The sequence below is a fragment of the Hyla sarda genome, unplaced genomic scaffold (genome assembly GCF_029499605.1).
Source record: "Hyla sarda isolate aHylSar1 unplaced genomic scaffold, aHylSar1.hap1 scaffold_886, whole genome shotgun sequence".
NCBI classification, from domain to species: domain Eukaryota; kingdom Metazoa; phylum Chordata; class Amphibia; order Anura; family Hylidae; genus Hyla; species Hyla sarda.
Genome location: NW_026610915.1, coordinates 88,286 through 109,459, shown reverse-complemented (window position 1 = coordinate 109,459; position 21,174 = coordinate 88,286). Strand labels below are relative to the sequence as shown.

General features: G+C 46.0%; 9 non-coding genes across 9 annotated transcripts; all 9 read left to right on the top strand.

Annotated features, from left to right (window-relative positions):
* The first annotated feature begins 845 nt into the window (after nt 1-845).
* On the top strand, nt 846-1,036 carry LOC130348748 (U2 spliceosomal RNA). Its single transcript, XR_008886236.1, has one exon. It is a non-coding gene; the product is annotated as a U2 spliceosomal RNA (small nuclear RNA).
* Nucleotides 1,037-3,122: 2,086 nt separating this feature from the next.
* LOC130348746 (U2 spliceosomal RNA) lies at nt 3,123-3,313 on the top strand. Its single transcript, XR_008886235.1, has one exon. It is a non-coding gene; the product is annotated as a U2 spliceosomal RNA (small nuclear RNA).
* A 2,101-nt stretch (nt 3,314-5,414) lies between these two features.
* Nucleotides 5,415-5,605, top strand: LOC130348745 (U2 spliceosomal RNA). Its single transcript, XR_008886234.1, has one exon. It is a non-coding gene; the product is annotated as a U2 spliceosomal RNA (small nuclear RNA).
* A 2,097-nt stretch (nt 5,606-7,702) lies between these two features.
* LOC130348744 (U2 spliceosomal RNA) lies at nt 7,703-7,893 on the top strand. The gene has a single exon (XR_008886233.1). It is a non-coding gene; the product is annotated as a U2 spliceosomal RNA (small nuclear RNA).
* A 2,073-nt stretch (nt 7,894-9,966) lies between these two features.
* On the top strand, nt 9,967-10,157 carry LOC130348742 (U2 spliceosomal RNA). Its single transcript, XR_008886231.1, has one exon. It is a non-coding gene; the product is annotated as a U2 spliceosomal RNA (small nuclear RNA).
* Nucleotides 10,158-12,241: 2,084 nt separating this feature from the next.
* On the top strand, nt 12,242-12,432 carry LOC130348741 (U2 spliceosomal RNA). The gene has a single exon (XR_008886230.1). It is a non-coding gene; the product is annotated as a U2 spliceosomal RNA (small nuclear RNA).
* A 2,076-nt stretch (nt 12,433-14,508) lies between these two features.
* LOC130348740 (U2 spliceosomal RNA) lies at nt 14,509-14,699 on the top strand. Its single transcript, XR_008886229.1, has one exon. It is a non-coding gene; the product is annotated as a U2 spliceosomal RNA (small nuclear RNA).
* Nucleotides 14,700-16,800: 2,101 nt separating this feature from the next.
* LOC130348739 (U2 spliceosomal RNA) lies at nt 16,801-16,991 on the top strand. Its single transcript, XR_008886228.1, has one exon. It is a non-coding gene; the product is annotated as a U2 spliceosomal RNA (small nuclear RNA).
* Nucleotides 16,992-19,079: 2,088 nt separating this feature from the next.
* Nucleotides 19,080-19,270, top strand: LOC130348738 (U2 spliceosomal RNA). Its single transcript, XR_008886227.1, has one exon. It is a non-coding gene; the product is annotated as a U2 spliceosomal RNA (small nuclear RNA).
* The last annotated feature ends 1,904 nt before the right edge of the window (nt 19,271-21,174 follow it).

Below are 21,174 nucleotides of genomic sequence, written 5' to 3'. Positions count from 1 at the left end.
GTATTCTCCGTTGAGATATTGCAGCCGCTGCTGTGTCCAGGCCCAGGAGCCTTAGCACTGTGCTGTGATGTCACTCAATACCACTGACATCACTAGGTGTAAACAACATCTCTCCTTTGCTGTGTATGTGACTATGGAGCTGTTTGGTGATGTCGTCTATTATGGCCTTCATAGAAGCAACAGGAGATTGTTGCATCCATCTAGAACCCTCAGAACTACAGTGCTATGATGTCACTCACTTCCACAGGCCTTGCAGAGTGTAAACAACAACAACCCAGCTTTGTTGTGTATGTAACCATAGGGATTGTGATGTCACCTAGAACCTTCACAGCAGCGACAGCTTTATGAGGAGCATCAGCACTGCTCTGCCTGAGCAGAACCATCACCGCCATAGGTTGTCAAATAACCCGGATTTAACCCACACAGGTAAGTCCAATGGGGTGCAGGCATGTCCTCTATGCTTACAGCTTCCCGTGGGTGTTGGTTTGATACCGTTTGGGGACAGCCAAGGAGGCATCTGCAGGCAACAAAGGTAGGTGTGTGCTTGTGTGTGTGTTTCCTATGCAGATCCTAAGCCCAGTGTCACATGCAAGTAGGAGGAGTAAGAAGGGTTCCTGGCAAATCCGGGATATGGATTGCATTTAAAAAGGCCCCGTGGGAGTGCAATGGGCCCCTGTCTTGCTGCTTAGCAATAATGGTATGGGTTTAGGTTCTGCTGTGTGTACTGGTGGTTGACTGCCCCCCAGCCCAGAGTGTGCATGGAAAATTGTCTGGCAGCCTCCCTGACAGCAAGCAGTGATAGTGCCCATGAAGGGGACCTTGTTGGGCCCGCCCCTTTCACGGTTATCGCTTCTCGGCCTTTTGGCTAAGATCAAGTGTAGTATCTGTTCTTATCAGTTTAATATCTGATACGTCCCCTATCTGGGGACCATATATTAAATGGATTTTTGAGAACGGGGGCCGATTTCGAAGCTTGCTTCCGTCGCCCTATGCATTGACCCGATATGGCAGTATCTTCGGGTACAGTGCACCACCCCCTTACAGGGTTAAAAAGAAAGATTCCTACTTTCATTGCTACCTGCTTGCTGGCTAGCCAGCTAGCCAGCCCTGTGGGCCTTGCTGCTGCTGCTGCTGCTGCAGCCAAAAAACAAAAGGTGGTGCTGCTGCTGCTTCTGCTGCTTCTGCTTGTGTCTGGCCGCTGTTGGAGCGTCCAGGCACAGGACTTCTGCTGCTGCTGACTAAATGGCCTCCTTAATTGGATCATTTGAGTAGCCAGCACACCTGTGCAGGTAGGGCATGACATGATAGGCAGCTGCCTTGATAGCGGGTGGGTGCTGAATGTTCCTAATTGACAAAATAAGATTAATGCTTATGAAGAAATATAAAATCTCATCCCTTCCCCAATATCGCGCCACACCCCTACCCCTTAATTCCCTGGTTGAACTTGATGGACATATGTCTTTTTTCGACCGTACTAACTATGTAACTATGTAACATAACATGGGGGGGTCTCCTGGCTGTTCACACAGGTGTGTCATTGCTGTACATTGACCATGCATTGCTTCTGTGGTATTGCAAAGGCAAAGACAAATGCTTCCAGCCATCCATTGCACTAATGGATTGGTCATCAGCTGGCTGTCTATGTCCCGCATCAATATAGACCAAAGTACAGAGGGTTAGGCTATGCTATAGTGCACCTACCTGATGCATCAGAAGGTGCGAGGCCCTTGCTAAATTCTGTGCACAGACTTTGAGATCTATGCTTTAGACTGTATCTAAACCTGCTCCAACATGGACTGACATTCTGGCCTACTTTCAGCCGATGCGACTTGTCTGTCGCTGAACAGTCGCTTTTTATGTATTCAGCACCTATGTATAATGTTGTAAAAATGCTCTAGAAGCTAAAGTCGCAGAAATGTCACACATATTTGGCCTGCAACTTTCTGTGCGACAAATTCAGACAGGAAAAATCAGTATAAATCCTTAGAAAATTATCCCCCAGTGTCTCCATCTGCTGGCGGTATTGAATAAGCATTGCTGCACTGATGGGGTATGCATTAGACGAAAAAAAAGAAGAAAAAGAAGAATAATACGCCCAGAAAAGAGGCGAAAAGGAGAAAAACGTAAAAAAACGTGAAAAAAAAGTAAGAGGAAGAGAAGGGAAAAAAAGGTGGAAATGGGTTTAAAAGTGATTTCGGCGGAGAAATATATATATATATATATATATATATATATATATATATATATATACGCGCACACACACACATATATATAAACGTATTCTCCGTTGAGATATTGCAGCCGCTGCTGTGTCCAGGCCCAGGAGCCTTAGCACTGTGCTGTGATGTCACTCAATACCACTGACATCACTAGGTGTAAACAACATCTCTCCTTTGCTGTGTATGTGACTATGGAGCTGTTTGGTGATGTCGTCTATTATGGCCTTCATAGAAGCAACAGGAGATTGTTGCATCCATCTAGAACCCTCAGAACTACAGTGCTATGATGTCACTCACTTCCACAGGCCTTGCAGAGTGTAAACAACAACAACCCAGCTTTGTTGTGTATGTAACCATAGGGATTGTGATGTCACCTAGAACCTTCACAGCAGCGACAGCTTTATGAGGAGCATCAGCACTGCTCTGCCTGAGCAGAACCATCACCGCCATAGGTTGTCAAATAACCCGGATTTAACCCACACAGGTAAGTCCAATGGGGTGCAGGCATGTCCTCTATGCTTACAGCTTCCCGTGGGTGTTGGTTTGATACCGTTTGGGGACAGCCAAGGAGGCATCTGCAGGCAACAAAGGTAGGTGTGTGCTTGTGTGTGTGTTTCCTATGCAGATCCTAAGCCCAGTGTCACATGCAAGTAGGAGGAGTAAGAAGGGTTCCTGGCAAATCCGGGTTATGGATTGCATTTAAAAAGGCCCCGTGGGAGTGCAATGGGCCCCTGTCTTGCTGCTTAGCAATAATGGTATGGGTTTAGGTTCTGCTGTGTGTACTGGTGGTTGACTGCCCCCCAGCCCAGAGTGTGCATGGAAAATTGTCTGGCAGCCTCCCTGACAGCAAGCAGTGATAGTGCCCATGAAGGGGACCTTGTTGGGCCCGCCCCTTTCACGGTTATCGCTTCTCGGCCTTTTGGCTAAGATCAAGTGTAGTATCTGTTCTTATCAGTTTAATATCTGATACGTCCCCTATCTGGGGACCATATATTAAATGGATTTTTGAGAACGGGGGCCGATTTCGAAGCTTGCTTCCGTCGCCCTATGCATTGACCCGATATGGCAGTATCTTCGGGTACAGTGCACCACCCCCTTACAGGGTTAAAAAGAAAGATTCCTACTTTCATTGCTACCTGCTTGCTGGCTAGCCAGCTAGCCAGCCCTGTGGGCCTTGCTGCTGCTGCTGCTGCTGCTGCAGCCAAAAAACAAAAGGTGGTGCTGCTGCTGCTTCTGCTGCTTCTGCTTGTGTCTGGCCGCTGTTGGAGCGTCCAGGCACAGGACTTCTGCTGCTGCTGACTAAATGGCCTCCTTAATTGGATCATTTGAGTAGCCAGCACACCTGTGCAGGTAGGGCATGACATGATAGGCAGTTGCCTTGATAGCGGGTGGGTGCTGAATGTTCCTAATTGACAAAATAAGATTAATGCTTATGAAGAAATATAAAATCTCATCCCTTCCCCAATATCGCGCCACACCCCTACCCCTTAATTCCCTGGTTGAACTTGATGGACATATGTCTTTTTTCGACCGTACTAACTATGTAACTATGTAACATAACATGGGGGGGTCTCCTGGCTGTTCACACAGGTGTGTCATTGCTGTACATTGACCATGCATTGCTTCTGTGGTATTGCAAAGGCAAAGACAAATGCTTCCAGCCATCCATTGCACTAATGGATTGGTCATCAGCTGGCTGTCTATGTCCCGCATCAATATAGACCAAAGTACAGAGGGTTAGGCTATGCTATAGTGCACCTACCTGATGCATCAGAAGGTGCGAGGCCCTTGCTAAATTCTGTGCACAGACTTTGAGATCTATGCTTTAGACTGTATCTAAACCTGCTCCAACATGGACTGACATTCTGGCCTACTTTCAGCCGATGCGACTTGTCTGTCGCTGAACAGTCGCTTTTTATGTATTCAGCACCTATGTATAATGTTGTAAAAATGCTCTAGAAGCTAAAGTCGCAGAAATGTCACACATATTTGGCCTGCAACTTTCTGTGCGACAAATTCAGACAGGAAAAATCAGTATAAATCCTTAGAAAATTATCCCCCAGTGTCTCCATCTGCTGGCGGTATTGAATAAGCATTGCTGCACTGATGGGGTATGCATTAGACGAAAAAAAAGAAGAAAAAGAAGAATAATACGCCCAGAAAAGAGGCGAAAAGGAGAAAAACGTAAAAAAACGTGAAAAAAAAGTAAGAGGAAGAGAAGGGAAAAAAAGGTGGAAATGGGTTTAAAAGTGATTTCGGCGGAGAAATATATATATATATATATATATATATATATATATATATATATATATATATATATATACGCGCACACACACACATATATATAAACGTATTCTCCGTTGAGATATTGCAGCCGCTGCTGTGTCCAGGCCCAGGAGCCTTAGCACTGTGCTGTGATGTCACTCAATACCACTGACATCACTAGGTGTAAACAACATCTCTCCTTTGCTGTGTATGTGACTATGGAGCTGTTTGGTGATGTCGTCTATTATGGCCTTCATAGAAGCAACAGGAGATTGTTGCATCCATCTAGAACCCTCAGAACTACAGTGCTATGATGTCACTCACTTCCACAGGCCTTGCAGAGTGTAAACAACAACAACCCAGCTTTGTTGTGTATGTAACCATAGGGATTGTGATGTCACCTAGAACCTTCACAGCAGCGACAGCTTTATGAGGAGCATCAGCACTGCTCTGCCTGAGCAGAACCATCACCGCCATAGGTTGTCAAATAACCCGGATTTAACCCACACAGGTAAGTCCAATGGGGTGCAGGCATGTCCTCTATGCTTACAGCTTCCCGTGGGTGTTGGTTTGATACCGTTTGGGGACAGCCAAGGAGGCATCTGCAGGCAACAAAGGTAGGTGTGTGCTTGTGTGTGTGTTTCCTATGCAGATCCTAAGCCCAGTGTCACATGCAAGTAGGAGGAGTAAGAAGGGTTCCTGGCAAATCCGGGTTATGGATTGCATTTAAAAAGGCCCCGTGGGAGTGCAATGGGCCCCTGTCTTGCTGCTTAGCAATAATGGTATGGGTTTAGGTTCTGCTGTGTGTACTGGTGGTTGACTGCCCCCCAGCCCAGAGTGTGCATGGAAAATTGTCTGGCAGCCTCCCTGACAGCAAGCAGTGATAGTGCCCATGAAGGGGACCTTGTTGGGCCCGCCCCTTTCACGGTTATCGCTTCTCGGCCTTTTGGCTAAGATCAAGTGTAGTATCTGTTCTTATCAGTTTAATATCTGATACGTCCCCTATCTGGGGACCATATATTAAATGGATTTTTGAGAACGGGGGCCGATTTCGAAGCTTGCTTCCGTCGCCCTATGCATTGACCCGATATGGCAGTATCTTCGGGTACAGTGCACCACCCCCTTACAGGGTTAAAAAGAAAGATTCCTACTTTCATTGCTACCTGCTTGCTGGCTAGCCAGCTAGCCAGCCCTGTGGGCCTTGCTGCTGCTGCTGCTGCTGCTGCAGCCAAAAAACAAAAGGTGGTGCTGCTGCTGCTTCTGCTGCTTCTGCTTGTGTCTGGCCGCTGTTGGAGCGTCCAGGCACAGGACTTCTGCTGCTGCTGACTAAATGGCCTCCTTAATTGGATCATTTGAGTAGCCAGCACACCTGTGCAGGTAGGGCATGACATGATAGGCAGCTGCCTTGATAGCGGGTGGGTGCTGAATGTTCCTAATTGACAAAATAAGATTAATGCTTATGAAGAAATATAAAATCTCATCCCTTCCCCAATATCGCGCCACACCCCTACCCCTTAATTCCCTGGTTGAACTTGATGGACATATGTCTTTTTTCGACCGTACTAACTATGTAACTATGTAACATAACATGGGGGGGTCTCCTGGCTGTTCACACAGGTGTGTCATTGCTGTACATTGACCATGCATTGCTTCTGTGGTATTGCAAAGGCAAAGACAAATGCTTCCAGCCATCCATTGCACTAATGGATTGGTCATCAGCTGGCTGTCTATGTCCCGCATCAATATAGACCAAAGTACAGAGGGTTAGGCTATGCTATAGTGCACCTACCTGATGCATCAGAAGGTGCGAGGCCCTTGCTAAATTCTGTGCACAGACTTTGAGATCTATGCTTTAGACTGTATCTAAACCTGCTCCAACATGGACTGACATTCTGGCCTACTTTCAGCCGATGCGACTTGTCTGTCGCTGAACAGTCGCTTTTTATGTATTCAGCACCTATGTATAATGTTGTAAAAATGCTCTAGAAGCTAAAGTCGCAGAAATGTCACACATATTTGGCCTGCAACTTTCTGTGCGACAAATTCAGACAGGAAAAATCAGTATAAATCCTTAGAAAATTATCCCCCAGTGTCTCCATCTGCTGGCGGTATTGAATAAGCATTGCTGCACTGATGGGGTATGCATTAGACGAAAAAAAAGAAGAAAAAGAAGAATAATACGCCCAGAAAAGAGGCGAAAAGGAGAAAAACGTAAAAAAACGTGAAAAAAAAGTAAGAGGAAGAGAAGGGAAAAAAAGGTGGAAATGGGTTTAAAAGTGATTTCGGCGGAGAAATATATATATATATATATATATATATATATATATATATATATATATATATATACGCGCACACACACACATATATATAAACGTATTCTCCGTTGAGATATTGCAGCCGCTGCTGTGTCCAGGCCCAGGAGCCTTAGCACTGTGCTGTGATGTCACTCAATACCACTGACATCACTAGGTGTAAACAACATCTCTCCTTTGCTGTGTATGTGACTATGGAGCTGTTTGGTGATGTCGTCTATTATGGCCTTCATAGAAGCAACAGGAGATTGTTGCATCCATCTAGAACCCTCAGAACTACAGTGCTATGATGTCACTCACTTCCACAGGCCTTGCAGAGTGTAAACAACAACAACCCAGCTTTGTTGTGTATGTAACCATAGGGATTGTGATGTCACCTAGAACCTTCACAGCAGCGACAGCTTTATGAGGAGCATCAGCACTGCTCTGCCTGAGCAGAACCATCACCGCCATAGGTTGTCAAATAACCCGGATTTAACCCACACAGGTAAGTCCAATGGGGTGCAGGCATGTCCTCTATGCTTACAGCTTCCCGTGGGTGTTGGTTTGATACCGTTTGGGGACAGCCAAGGAGGCATCTGCAGGCAACAAAGGTAGGTGTGTGCTTGTGTGTGTGTTTCCTATGCAGATCCTAAGCCCAGTGTCACATGCAAGTAGGAGGAGTAAGAAGGGTTCCTGGCAAATCCGGGTTATGGATTGCATTTAAAAAGGCCCCGTGGGAGTGCAATGGGCCCCTGTCTTGCTGCTTAGCAATAATGGTATGGGTTTAGGTTCTGCTGTGTGTACTGGTGGTTGACTGCCCCCCAGCCCAGAGTGTGCATGGAAAATTGTCTGGCAGCCTCCCTGACAGCAAGCAGTGATAGTGCCCATGAAGGGGACCTTGTTGGGCCCGCCCCTTTCACGGTTATCGCTTCTCGGCCTTTTGGCTAAGATCAAGTGTAGTATCTGTTCTTATCAGTTTAATATCTGATACGTCCCCTATCTGGGGACCATATATTAAATGGATTTTTGAGAACGGGGGCCGATTTCGAAGCTTGCTTCCGTCGCCCTATGCATTGACCCGATATGGCAGTATCTTCGGGTACAGTGCACCACCCCCTTACAGGGTTAAAAAGAAAGATTCCTACTTTCATTGCTACCTGCTTGCTGGCTAGCCAGCCCTGTGGGCCTTGCTGCTGCTGCTGCTGCTGCAGCCAAAAAACAAAAGGTGGTGCTGCTGCTGCTTCTGCTGCTTCTGCTTGTGTCTGGCCGCTGTTGGAGCGTCCAGGCACAGGACTTCTGCTGCTGCTGACTAAATGGCCTCCTTAATTGGATCATTTGAGTAGCCAGCACACCTGTGCAGGTAGGGCATGACATGATAGGCAGCTGCCTTGATAGCGGGTGGGTGCTGAATGTTCCTAATTGACAAAATAAGATTAATGCTTATGAAGAAATATAAAATCTCATCCCTTCCCCAATATCGCGCCACACCCCTACCCCTTAATTCCCTGGTTGAACTTGATGGACATATGTCTTTTTTCGACCGTACTAACTATGTAACTATGTAACATAACATGGGGGGGGTCTCCTGGCTGTTCACACAGGTGTGTCATTGCTGTACATTGACCATGCATTGCTTCTGTGGTATTGCAAAGGCAAAGACAAATGCTTCCAGCCATCCATTGCACTAATGGATTGGTCATCAGCTGGCTGTCTATGTCCCGCATCAATATAGACCAAAGTACAGAGGGTTAGGCTATGCTATAGTGCACCTACCTGATGCATCAGAAGGTGCGAGGCCCTTGCTAAATTCTGTGCACAGACTTTGAGATCTATGCTTTAGACTGTATCTAAACCTGCTCCAACATGGACTGACATTCTGGCCTACTTTCAGCCGATGCGACTTGTCTGTCGCTGAACAGTCGCTTTTTATGTATTCAGCACCTATGTATAATGTTGTAAAAATGCTCTAGAAGCTAAAGTCGCAGAAATGTCACACATATTTGGCCTGCAACTTTCTGTGCGACAAATTCAGACAGGAAAAATCAGTATAAATCCTTAGAAAATTATCCCCCAGTGTCTCCATCTGCTGGCGGTATTGAATAAGCATTGCTGCACTGATGGGGTATGCATTAGACGAAAAAAAAGAAGAAAAAGAAGAATAATACGCCCAGAAAAGAGGCGAAAAGGAGAAAAACGTAAAAAAACGTGAAAAAAAAGTAAGAGGAAGAGAAGGGAAAAAAAGGTGGAAATGGGTTTAAAAGTGATTTCGGCGGAGAAATATATATATATATATATATATATATATATATATATATACGCGCACACACACACATATATATAAACGTATTCTCCGTTGAGATATTGCAGCCGCTGCTGTGTCCAGGCCCAGGAGCCTTAGCACTGTGCTGTGATGTCACTCAATACCACTGACATCACTAGGTGTAAACAACATCTCTCCTTTGCTGTGTATGTGACTATGGAGCTGTTTGGTGATGTCGTCTATTATGGCCTTCATAGAAGCAACAGGAGATTGTTGCATCCATCTAGAACCCTCAGAACTACAGTGCTATGATGTCACTCACTTCCACAGGCCTTGCAGAGTGTAAACAACAACAACCCAGCTTTGTTGTGTATGTAACCATAGGGATTGTGATGTCACCTAGAACCTTCACAGCAGCGACAGCTTTATGAGGAGCATCAGCACTGCTCTGCCTGAGCAGAACCATCACCGCCATAGGTTGTCAAATAACCCGGATTTAACCCACACAGGTAAGTCCAATGGGGTGCAGGCATGTCCTCTATGCTTACAGCTTCCCGTGGGTGTTGGTTTGATACCGTTTGGGGACAGCCAAGGAGGCATCTGCAGGCAACAAAGGTAGGTGTGTGCTTGTGTGTGTGTTTCCTATGCAGATCCTAAGCCCAGTGTCACATGCAAGTAGGAGGAGTAAGAAGGGTTCCTGGCAAATCCGGGTTATGGATTGCATTTAAAAAGGCCCCGTGGGAGTGCAATGGGCCCCTGTCTTGCTGCTTAGCAATAATGGTATGGGTTTAGGTTCTGCTGTGTGTACTGGTGGTTGACTGCCCCCCAGCCCAGAGTGTGCATGGAAAATTGTCTGGCAGCCTCCCTGACAGCAAGCAGTGATAGTGCCCATGAAGGGGACCTTGTTGGGCCCGCCCCTTTCACGGTTATCGCTTCTCGGCCTTTTGGCTAAGATCAAGTGTAGTATCTGTTCTTATCAGTTTAATATCTGATACGTCCCCTATCTGGGGACCATATATTAAATGGATTTTTGAGAACGGGGGCCGATTTCGAAGCTTGCTTCCGTCGCCCTATGCATTGACCCGATATGGCAGTATCTTCGGGTACAGTGCACCACCCCCTTACAGGGTTAAAAAGAAAGATTCCTACTTTCATTGCTACCTGCTTGCTGGCTAGCCAGCTAGCCAGCCCTGTGGGCCTTGCTGCTGCTGCTGCTGCTGCAGCCAAAAAACAAAAGGTGGTGCTGCTGCTGCTTCTGCTGCTTCTGCTTGTGTCTGGCCGCTGTTGGAGCGTCCAGGCACAGGACTTCTGCTGCTGCTGACTAAATGGCCTCCTTAATTGGATCATTTGAGTAGCCAGCACACCTGTGCAGGTAGGGCATGACATGATAGGCAGCTGCCTTGATAGCGGGTGGGTGCTGAATGTTCCTAATTGACAAAATAAGATTAATGCTTATGAAGAAATATAAAATCTCATCCCTTCCCCAATATCGCGCCACACCCCTACCCCTTAATTCCCTGGTTGAACTTGATGGACATATGTCTTTTTTCGACCGTACTAACTATGTAACTATGTAACATAACATGGGGGGGTCTCCTGGCTGTTCACACAGGTGTGTCATTGCTGTACATTGACCATGCATTGCTTCTGTGGTATTGCAAAGGCAAAGACAAATGCTTCCAGCCATCCATTGCACTAATGGATTGGTCATCAGCTGGCTGTCTATGTCCCGCATCAATATAGACCAAAGTACAGAGGGTTAGGCTATGCTATTGTGCACCTACCTGATGCATCAGAAGGTGCGAGGCCCTTGCTAAATTCTGTGCACAGACTTTGAGATCTATGCTTTAGACTGTATCTAAACCTGCTCCAACATGGACTGACATTCTGGCCTACTTTCAGCCGATGCGACTTGTCTGTCGCTGAACAGTCGCTTTTTATGTATTCAGCACCTATGTATAATGTTGTAAAAATGCTCTAGAAGCTAAAGTCGCAGAAATGTCACACATATTTGGCCTGCAACTTTCTGTGCGACAAATTCAGACAGGAAAAATCAGTATAAATCCTTAGAAAATTATCCCCCAGTGTCTCCATCTGCTGGCGGTATTGAATAAGCATTGCTGCACTGATGGGGTATGCATTAGACGAAAAAAAAGAAGAAAAAGAAGAATAATACGCCCAGAAAAGAGGCGAAAAGGAGAAAAACGTAAAAAAACGTGAAAAAAAAGTAAGAGGAAGAGAAGGGAAAAAAAGGTGGAAATGGGTTTAAAAGTGATTTCGGCGGAGAAATATATATATATATATATATATATATATATATATATATATATACGCGCACACACACACATATATATAAACGTATTCTCCGTTGAGATATTGCAGCCGCTGCTGTGTCCAGGCCCAGGAGCCTTAGCACTGTGCTGTGATGTCACTCAATACCACTGACATCACTAGGTGTAAACAACATCTCTCCTTTGCTGTGTATGTGACTATGGAGCTGTTTGGTGATGTCGTCTATTATGGCCTTCATAGAAGCAACAGGAGATTGTTGCATCCATCTAGAACCCTCAGAACTACAGTGCTATGATGTCACTCACTTCCACAGGCCTTGCAGAGTGTAAACAACAACAACCCAGCTTTGTTGTGTATGTAACCATAGGGATTGTGATGTCACCTAGAACCTTCACAGCAGCGACAGCTTTATGAGGAGCATCAGCACTGCTCTGCCTGAGCAGAACCATCACCGCCATAGGTTGTCAAATAACCCGGATTTAACCCACACAGGTAAGTCCAATGGGGTGCAGGCATGTCCTCTATGCTTACAGCTTCCCGTGGGTGTTGGTTTGATACCGTTTGGGGACAGCCAAGGAGGCATCTGCAGGCAACAAAGGTAGGTGTGTGCTTGTGTGTGTGTTTCCTATGCAGATCCTAAGCCCAGTGTCACATGCAAGTAGGAGGAGTAAGAAGGGTTCCTGGCAAATCCGGGTTATGGATTGCATTTAAAAAGGCCCCGTGGGAGTGCAATGGGCCCCTGTCTTGCTGCTTAGCAATAATGGTATGGGTTTAGGTTCTGCTGTGTGTACTGGTGGTTGACTGCCCCCCAGCCCAGAGTGTGCATGGAAAATTGTCTGGCAGCCTCCCTGACAGCAAGCAGTGATAGTGCCCATGAAGGGGACCTTGTTGGGCCCGCCCCTTTCACGGTTATCGCTTCTCGGCCTTTTGGCTAAGATCAAGTGTAGTATCTGTTCTTATCAGTTTAATATCTGATACGTCCCCTATCTGGGGACCATATATTAAATGGATTTTTGAGAACGGGGGCCGATTTCGAAGCTTGCTTCCGTCGCCCTATGCATTGACCCGATATGGCAGTATCTTCGGGTACAGTGCACCACCCCCTTACAGGGTTAAAAAGAAAGATTCCTACTTTCATTGCTACCTGCTTGCTGGCTAGCCAGCCCTGTGGGCCTTGCTGCTGCTGCTGCTGCTGCAGCCAAAAAACAAAAGGTGGTGCTGCTGCTGCTTCTGCTGCTTCTGCTTGTGTCTGGCCGCTGTTGGAGCGTCCAGGCACAGGACTTCTGCTGCTGCTGACTAAATGGCCTCCTTAATTGGATCATTTGAGTAGCCAGCACACCTGTGCAGGTAGGGCATGACATGATAGGCAGCTGCCTTGATAGCGGGTGGGTGCTGAATGTTCCTAATTGACAAAATAAGATTAATGCTTATGAAGAAATATAAAATCTCATCCCTTCCCCAATATCGCGCCACACCCCTACCCCTTAATTCCCTGGTTGAACTTGATGGACATATGTCTTTTTTCGACCGTACTAACTATGTAACTATGTAACATAACATGGGGGGGTCTCCTGGCTGTTCACACAGGTGTGTCATTGCTGTACATTGACCATGCATTGCTTCTGTGGTATTGCAAAGGCAAAGACAAATGCTTCCAGCCATCCATTGCACTAATGGATTGGTCATCAGCTGGCTGTCTATGTCCCGCATCAATATAGACCAAAGTACAGAGGGTTAGGCTATGCTATAGTGCACCTACCTGATGCATCAGAAGGTGCGAGGCCCTTGCTAAATTCTGTGCACAGACTTTGAGATCTATGCTTTAGACTGTATCTAAACCTGCTCCAACATGGACTGACATTCTGGCCTACTTTCAGCCGATGCGACTTGTCTGTCGCTGAACAGTCGCTTTTTATGTATTCAGCACCTATGTATAATGTTGTAAGAATGCTCTAGAAGCTAAAGTCGCAGAAATGTCACACATATTTGGCCTGCAACTTTCTGTGCGACAAATTCAGACAGGAAAAATCAGTATAAATCCTTAGAAAATTATCCCCCAGTGTCTCCATCTGCTGGCGGTATTGAATAAGCATTGCTGCACTGATGGGGTATGCATTAGACGAAAAAAAAGAAGAAAAAGAAGAATAATACGCCCAGAAAAGAGGCGAAAAGGAGAAAAACGTAAAAAAACGTGAAAAAAAAGTAAGAGGAAGAGAAGGGAAAAAAAGGTGGAAATGGGTTTAAAAGTGATTTCGGCGGAGAAATATATATATATATATATATATATATATATATATATATATATACGCGCACACACACACATATATATAAACGTATTCTCCGTTGAGATATTGCAGCCGCTGCTGTGTCCAGGCCCAGGAGCCTTAGCACTGTGCTGTGATGTCACTCAATACCACTGACATCACTAGGTGTAAACAACATCTCTCCTTTGCTGTGTATGTGACTATGGAGCTGTTTGGTGATGTCGTCTATTACGGCCTTCATAGAAGCAACAGGAGATTGTTGCATCCATCTAGAACCCTCAGAACTACAGTGCTATGATGTCACTCACTTCCACAGGCCTTGCAGAGTGTAAACAACAACAACCCAGCTTTGTTGTGTATGTAACCATAGGGATTGTGATGTCACCTAGAACCTTCACAGCAGCGACAGCTTTATGAGGAGCATCAGCACTGCTCTGCCTGAGCAGAACCATCACCGCCATAGGTTGTCAAATAACCCGGATTTAACCCACACAGGTAAGTCCAATGGGGTGCAGGCATGTCCTCTATGCTTACAGCTTCCCGTGGGTGTTGGTTTGATACCGTTTGGGGACAGCCAAGGAGGCATCTGCAGGCAACAAAGGTAGGTGTGTGCTTGTGTGTGTGTTTCCTATGCAGATCCTAAGCCCAGTGTCACATGCAAGTAGGAGGAGTAAGAAGGGTTCCTGGCAAATCCGGGTTATGGATTGCATTTAAAAAGGCCCCGTGGGAGTGCAATGGGCCCCTGTCTTGCTGCTTAGCAATAATGGTATGGGTTTAGGTTCTGCTGTGTGTACTGGTGGTTGACTGCCCCCCAGCCCAGAGTGTGCATGGAAAATTGTCTGGCAGCCTCCCTGACAGCAAGCAGTGATAGTGCCCATGAAGGGGACCTTGTTGGGCCCGCCCCTTTCACGGTTATCGCTTCTCGGCCTTTTGGCTAAGATCAAGTGTAGTATCTGTTCTTATCAGTTTAATATCTGATACGTCCCCTATCTGGGGACCATATATTAAATGGATTTTTGAGAACGGGGGCCGATTTCGAAGCTTGCTTCCGTCGCCCTATGCATTGACCCGATATGGCAGTATCTTCGGGTACAGTGCACCACCCCCTTACAGGGTTAAAAAGAAAGATTCCTACTTTCATTGCTACCTGCTTGCTGGCTAGCCAGCTAGCCAGCCCTGTGGGCCTTGCTGCTGCTGCTGCTGCAGCCAAAAAACAAAAGGTGGTGCTGCTGCTGCTTCTGCTGCTTCTGCTTGTGTCTGGCCGCTGTTGGAGCGTCCAGGCACAGGACTTCTGCTGCTGCTGACTAAATGGCCTCCTTAATTGGATCATTTGAGTAGCCAGCACACCTGTGCAGGTAGGGCATGACATGATAGGCAGCTGCCTTGATAGCGGGTGGGTGCTGAATGTTCCTAATTGACAAAATAAGATTAATGCTTATGAAGAAATATAAAATCTCATCCCTTCCCCAATATCGCGCCACACCCCTACCCCTTAATTCCCTGGTTGAACTTGATGGACATATGTCTTTTTTCGACCGTACTAACTATGTAACTATGTAACATAACATGGGGGGGTCTCCTGGCTGTTCACACAGGTGTGTCATTGCTGTACATTGACCATGCATTGCTTCTGTGGTATTGCAAAGGCAAAGACAAATGCTTCCAGCCATCCATTGCACTAATGGATTGGTCATCAGCTGGCTGTCTATGTCCCGCATCAATATAGACCAAAGTACAGAGGGTTAGGCTATGCTATAGTGCACCTACCTGATGCATCAGAAGGTGCGAGGCCCTTGCTAAATTCTGTGCACAGACTTTGAGATCTATGCTTTAGACTGTATCTAAACCTGCTCCAACATGGACTGACATTCTGGCCTACTTTCAGCCGATGCGACTTGTCTGTCGCTGAACAGTCGCTTTTTATGTATTCAGCACCTATGTATAATGTTGTAAAAATGCTCTAGAAGCTAAAGTCGCAGAAATGTCACACATATTTGGCCTGCAACTTTCTGTGCGACAAATTCAGACAGGAAAAATCAGTATAAATCCTTAGAAAATTATCCCCCAGTGTCTCCATCTGCTGGCGGTATTGAATAAGCATTGCTGCACTGATGGGGTATGCATTAGACGAAAAAAAAGAAGAAAAAGAAGAATAATACGCCCAGAAAAGAGGCGAAAAGGAGAAAAACGTAAAAAAACGTGAAAAAAAAGTAAGAGGAAGAGAAGGGAAAAAAAGGTGGAAATGGGTTTAAAAGTGATTTCGGCGGAGAAATATATATATATATATATATATATATATATATATATATATATATATATATATATACGCGCACACACACACATATATATAAACGTATTCTCCGTTGAGCCGTTGAGATATTGCAGCCGCTGCTGTGTCCAGGCCCAGGAGCCTTAGCACTGTGCTGTGATGTCACTCAATACCACTGACATCACGAGGTGTAAACAACATCTCTCCTTTGCTGTGTATGTGACTATGGAGCTGTTTGGTGATGTCGTCTATTATGGCCTTCATAGAAGCAACAGGAGATTGTTGCATCCATCTAGAACCCTCAGAACTACAGTGCTATGATGTCACTCACTTCCACAGGCCTTGCAGAGTGTAAACAACAACAACCCAGCTTTGTTGTGTATGTAACCATAGGGATTGTGATGTCACCTAGAACCTTCACAGCAGCGACAGCTTTATGAGGAGCATCAGCACTGCTCTGCCTGAGCAGAACCATCACCGCCATAGGTTGTCAAATAACCCGGATTTAACCCACACAGGTAAGTCCAATGGGGTGCAGGCATGTCCTCTATGCTTACAGCTTCCCGTGGGTGTTGGTTTGATACCGTTTGGGGACAGCCAAGGAGGCATCTGCAGGCAACAAAGGTAGGTGTGTGCTTGTGTGTGTGTTTCCTATGCAGATCCTAAGCCCAGTGTCACATGCAAGTAGGAGGAGTAAGAAGGGTTCCTGGCAAATCCGGGTTATGGATTGCATTTAAAAAGGCCCCGTGGGAGTGCAATGGGCCCCTGTCTTGCTGCTTAGCAATAATGGTATGGGTTTAGGTTCTGCTGTGTGTACTGGTGGTTGACTGCCCCCCAGCCCAGAGTGTGCATGGAAAATTGTCTGGCAGCCTCCCTGACAGCAAGCAGTGATAGTGCCCATGAAGGGGACCTTGTTGGGCCCGCCCCTTTCACGGTTATCGCTTCTCGGCCTTTTGGCTAAGATCAAGTGTAGTATCTGTTCTTATCAGTTTAATATCTGATACGTCCCCTATCTGGGGACCATATATTAAATGGATTTTTGAGAACGGGGGCCGATTTCGAAGCTTGCTTCCGTCGCCCTATGCATTGACCCGATATGGCAGTATCTTCGGGTACAGTGCACCACCCCCTTACAGGGTTAAAAAGAAAGATTCCTACTTTCATTGCTACCTGCTTGCTGGCTAGCCAGCTAGCCAGCCCTGTGGGCCTTGCTGCTGCTGCTGCTGCTGCAGCCAAAAAACAAAAGGTGGTGCTGCTGCTGCTTCTGCTGCTTCTGCTTGTGTCTGGCCGCTGTTGGAGCGTCCAGGCACAGGACTTCTGCTGCTGCTGACTAAATGGCCTCCTTAATTGGATCATTTGAGTAGCCAGCACACCTGTGCAGGTAGGGCATGACATGATAGGCAGCTGCCTTGATAGCGGGTGGGTGCTGAATGTTCCTAAATGACAAAATAAGATTAATGCTTATGAAGAAATATAAAATCTCATCCCTTCCCCAATATCGCGCCACACCCCTACCCCTTAATTCCCTGGTTGAACTTGATGGACATATGTCTTTTTTCGACCGTACTAACTATGTAACTATGTAACATAACATGGGGGGGTCTCCTGGCTGTTCACACAGGTGTGTCATTGCTGTACATTGACCATGCATTGCTTCTGTGGTATTGCAAAGGCAAAGACAAATGCTTCCAGCCATCCATTGCACTAATGGATTGGTCATCAGCTGGCTGTCTATGTCCCGCATCAATATAGACCAAAGTACAGAGGGTTAGGCTATGCTATAGTGCACCTACCTGATGCATCAGAAGGTGCGAGGCCCTTGCTAAATTCTGTGCACAGACTTTGAGATCTATGCTTTAGACTGTATCTAAACCTGCTCCAACATGGACTGACATTCTGGCCTACTTTCAGCCGATGCGACTTGTCTGTCGCTGAACAGTCGCTTTTTATGTATTCAGCACCTATGTATAATGTTGTAAAAATGCTCTAGAAGCTAAAGTCGCAGAAATGTCACACATATTTGGCCTGCAACTTTCTGTGCGACAAATTCAGACAGGAAAAATCAGTATAAATCCTTAGAAAATTATCCCCCAGTGTCTCCATCTGCTGGCGGTATTGAATAAGCATTGCTGCACTGATGGGGTATGCATTAGACGAAAAAAAAGAAGAAAAAGAAGAATAATACGCCCAGAAAAGAGGCGAAAAGGAGAAAAACGTAAAAAAACGTGAAAAAAAAGTAAGAGGAAGAGAAGGGAAAAAAAGGTGGAAATGGGTTTAAAAGTGATTTCGGCGGAGAAATATATATATATATATATATATATATATATATATATATATATATATACGCGCACACACACACATATATATAAACGTATTCTCCGTTGAGATATTGCAGCCGCTGCTGTGTCCAGGCCCAGGAGCCTTAGCACTGTGCTGTGATGTCACTCAATACCACTGACATCACTAGGTGTAAACAACATCTCTCCTTTGCTGTGTATGTGACTATGGAGCTGTTTGGTGATGTCGTCTATTACGGCCTTCATAGAAGCAACAGGAGATTGTTGCATCCATCTTGAACCCTCAGAACTACAGTGCTATGATGTCACTCACTTCCACAGGCCTTGCAGAGTGTAAACAACAACAACCCAGCTTTGTTGTGTATGTAACCATAGGGATTGTGATGTCACCTAGAACCTTCACAGCAGCGACAGCTTTATGAGGAGCATCAGCACTGCTCTGCCTGAGCAGAACCATCACCGCCATAGGTTGTCAAATAACCCGGATTTAACCCACACAGGTAAGTCCAATGGGGTGCAGGCATGTCCTCTATGCTTACAGCTTCCCGTGGGTGTTGGTTTGATACCGTTTGGGGACAGCCAAGGAGGCATCTGCAGGCAACAAAGGTAGGTGTGTGCTTGTGTGTGTGTTTCCTATGCAGATCCTAAGCCCAGTGTCACATGCAAGTAGGAGGAGTAAGAAGGGTTCCTGGCAAATCCGGGTTATGGATTGCATTTAAAAAGGCCCCGTGGGAGTGCAATGGGCCCCTGTCTTGCTGCTTAGCAATAATGGTATGGGTTTAGGTTCTGCTGTGTGTACTGGTGGTTGACTGCCCCCCAGCCCAGAGTGTGCATGGAAAATTGTCTGGCAGCCTCCCTGACAGCAAGCAGTGATAGTGCCCATGAAGGGGACCTTGTTGGGCCCGCCCCTTTCACGGTTATCGCTTCTCGGCCTTTTGGCTAAGATCAAGTGTAGTATCTGTTCTTATCAGTTTAATATCTGATACGTCCCCTATCTGGGGACCATATATTAAATGGATTTTTGAGAACGGGGGCCGATTTCGAAGCTTGCTTCCGTCGCCCTATGCATTGACCCGATATGGCAGTATCTTCGGGTACAGTGCACCACCCCCTTACAGGGTTAAAAAGAAAGATTCCTACTTTCATTGCTACCTGCTTGCTGGCTAGCCAGCTAGCCAGCCCTGTGGGCCTTGCTGCTGCTGCTGCTGCTGCAGCCAAAAAACAAAAGGTGGTGCTGCTGCTGCTTCTGCTGCTTCTGCTTGTGTCTGGCCGCTGTTGGAGCGTCCAGGCACAGGACTTCTGCTGCTGCTGACTAAATGGCCTCCTTAATTGGATCATTTGAGTAGCCAGCACACCTGTGCAGGTAGGGCATGACATGATAGGCAGCTGCCTTGATAGCGGGTGGGTGCTGAATGTTCCTAATTGACAAAATAAGATTAATGCTTATGAAGAAATATAAAATCTCATCCCTTCCCCAATATCGCGCCACACCCCTACCCCTTAATTCCCTGGTTGAACTTGATGGACATATGTCTTTTTTCGACCGTACTAACTATGTAACTATGTAACATAACATGGGGGGGGGGGTCTCCTGGCTGTTCACACAGGTGTGTCATTGCTGTACATTGACCATGCATTGCTTCTGTGGTATTGCAAAGGCAAAGACAAATGCTTCCAGCCATCCATTGCACTAATGGATTGGTCATCAGCTGGCTGTCTATGTCCCGCATCAATATAGACCAAAGTACAGAGGGTTAGGCTATGCTATAGTGCACCTACCTGATGCATCAGAAGGTGCGAGGCCCTTGCTAAATTCTGTGCACAGACTTTGAGATCTATGCTTTAGACTGTATCTAAACCTGCTCCAACATGGACTGACATTCTGGCCTACTTTCAGCCGATGCGACTTGTCTGTCGCTGAACAGTCGCTTTTTATGTATTCAGCACCTATGTATAATGTTGTAAAAATGCTCTAGAAGCTAAAGTCGCAGAAATGTCACACATATTTGGCCTGCAACTTTCTGTGCGACAAATTCAGACAGGAAAAATCAGTATAAATCCTTAGAAAATTATCCCCCAGTGTCTCCATCTGCTGGCGGTATTGAATAAGCATTGCTGCACTGATGGGGTATGCATTAGACGAAAAAAAAGAAGAAAAAGAAGAATAATACGCCCAGAAAAGAGGCGAAAAGGAGAAAAACGTAAAAAAACGTGAAAAAAAAGTAAGAGGAAGAGAAGGGAAAAAAAGGTGGAAATGGGTTTAAAAGTGATTTCGGCGGAGAAATATATATATATATATATATATATATATATATATATATATATATACGCGCACACACACACATATATATAAACGTATTCTCCGTTGAGATATTGCAGCCGCTGCTGTGTCCAGGCCCAGGAGCCTTAGCACTGTGCTGTGATGTCACTCAATACCACTGACATCACTAGGTGTAAACAACATCTCTCCTTTGCTGTGTATGTGACTATGGAGCTGTTTGGTGATGTCGTCTATTATGGCCTTCATAGAAGCAACAGGAGATTGTTGCATCCATCTAGAACCCTCAGAACTACAGTGCTATGATGTCACTCACTTCCACAGGCCTTGCAGAGTGTAAACAACAACAACCCAGCTTTGTTGTGTATGTAACCATAGGGATTGTGATGTCACCTAGAACCTTCACAGCAGCGACAGCTTTATGAGGAGCATCAGCACTGCTCTGCCTGAGCAGAACCATCACCGCCATAGGTTGTCAAATAACCCGGATTTAACCCACACAGGTAAGTCCAATGGGGTGCAGGCATGTCCTCTATGCTTACAGCTTCCCGTGGGTGTTGGTTTGATACCGTTTGGGGACAGCCAAGGAGGCATCTGCAGGCAACAAAGGTAGGTGTGTGCTTGTGTGTGTGTTTCCTATGCAGATCCTAAGCCCAGTGTCACATGCAAGTAGGAGGAGTAAGAAGGGTTCCTGGCAAATCCGGGTTATGGATTGCATTTAAAAAGGCCCCGTGGG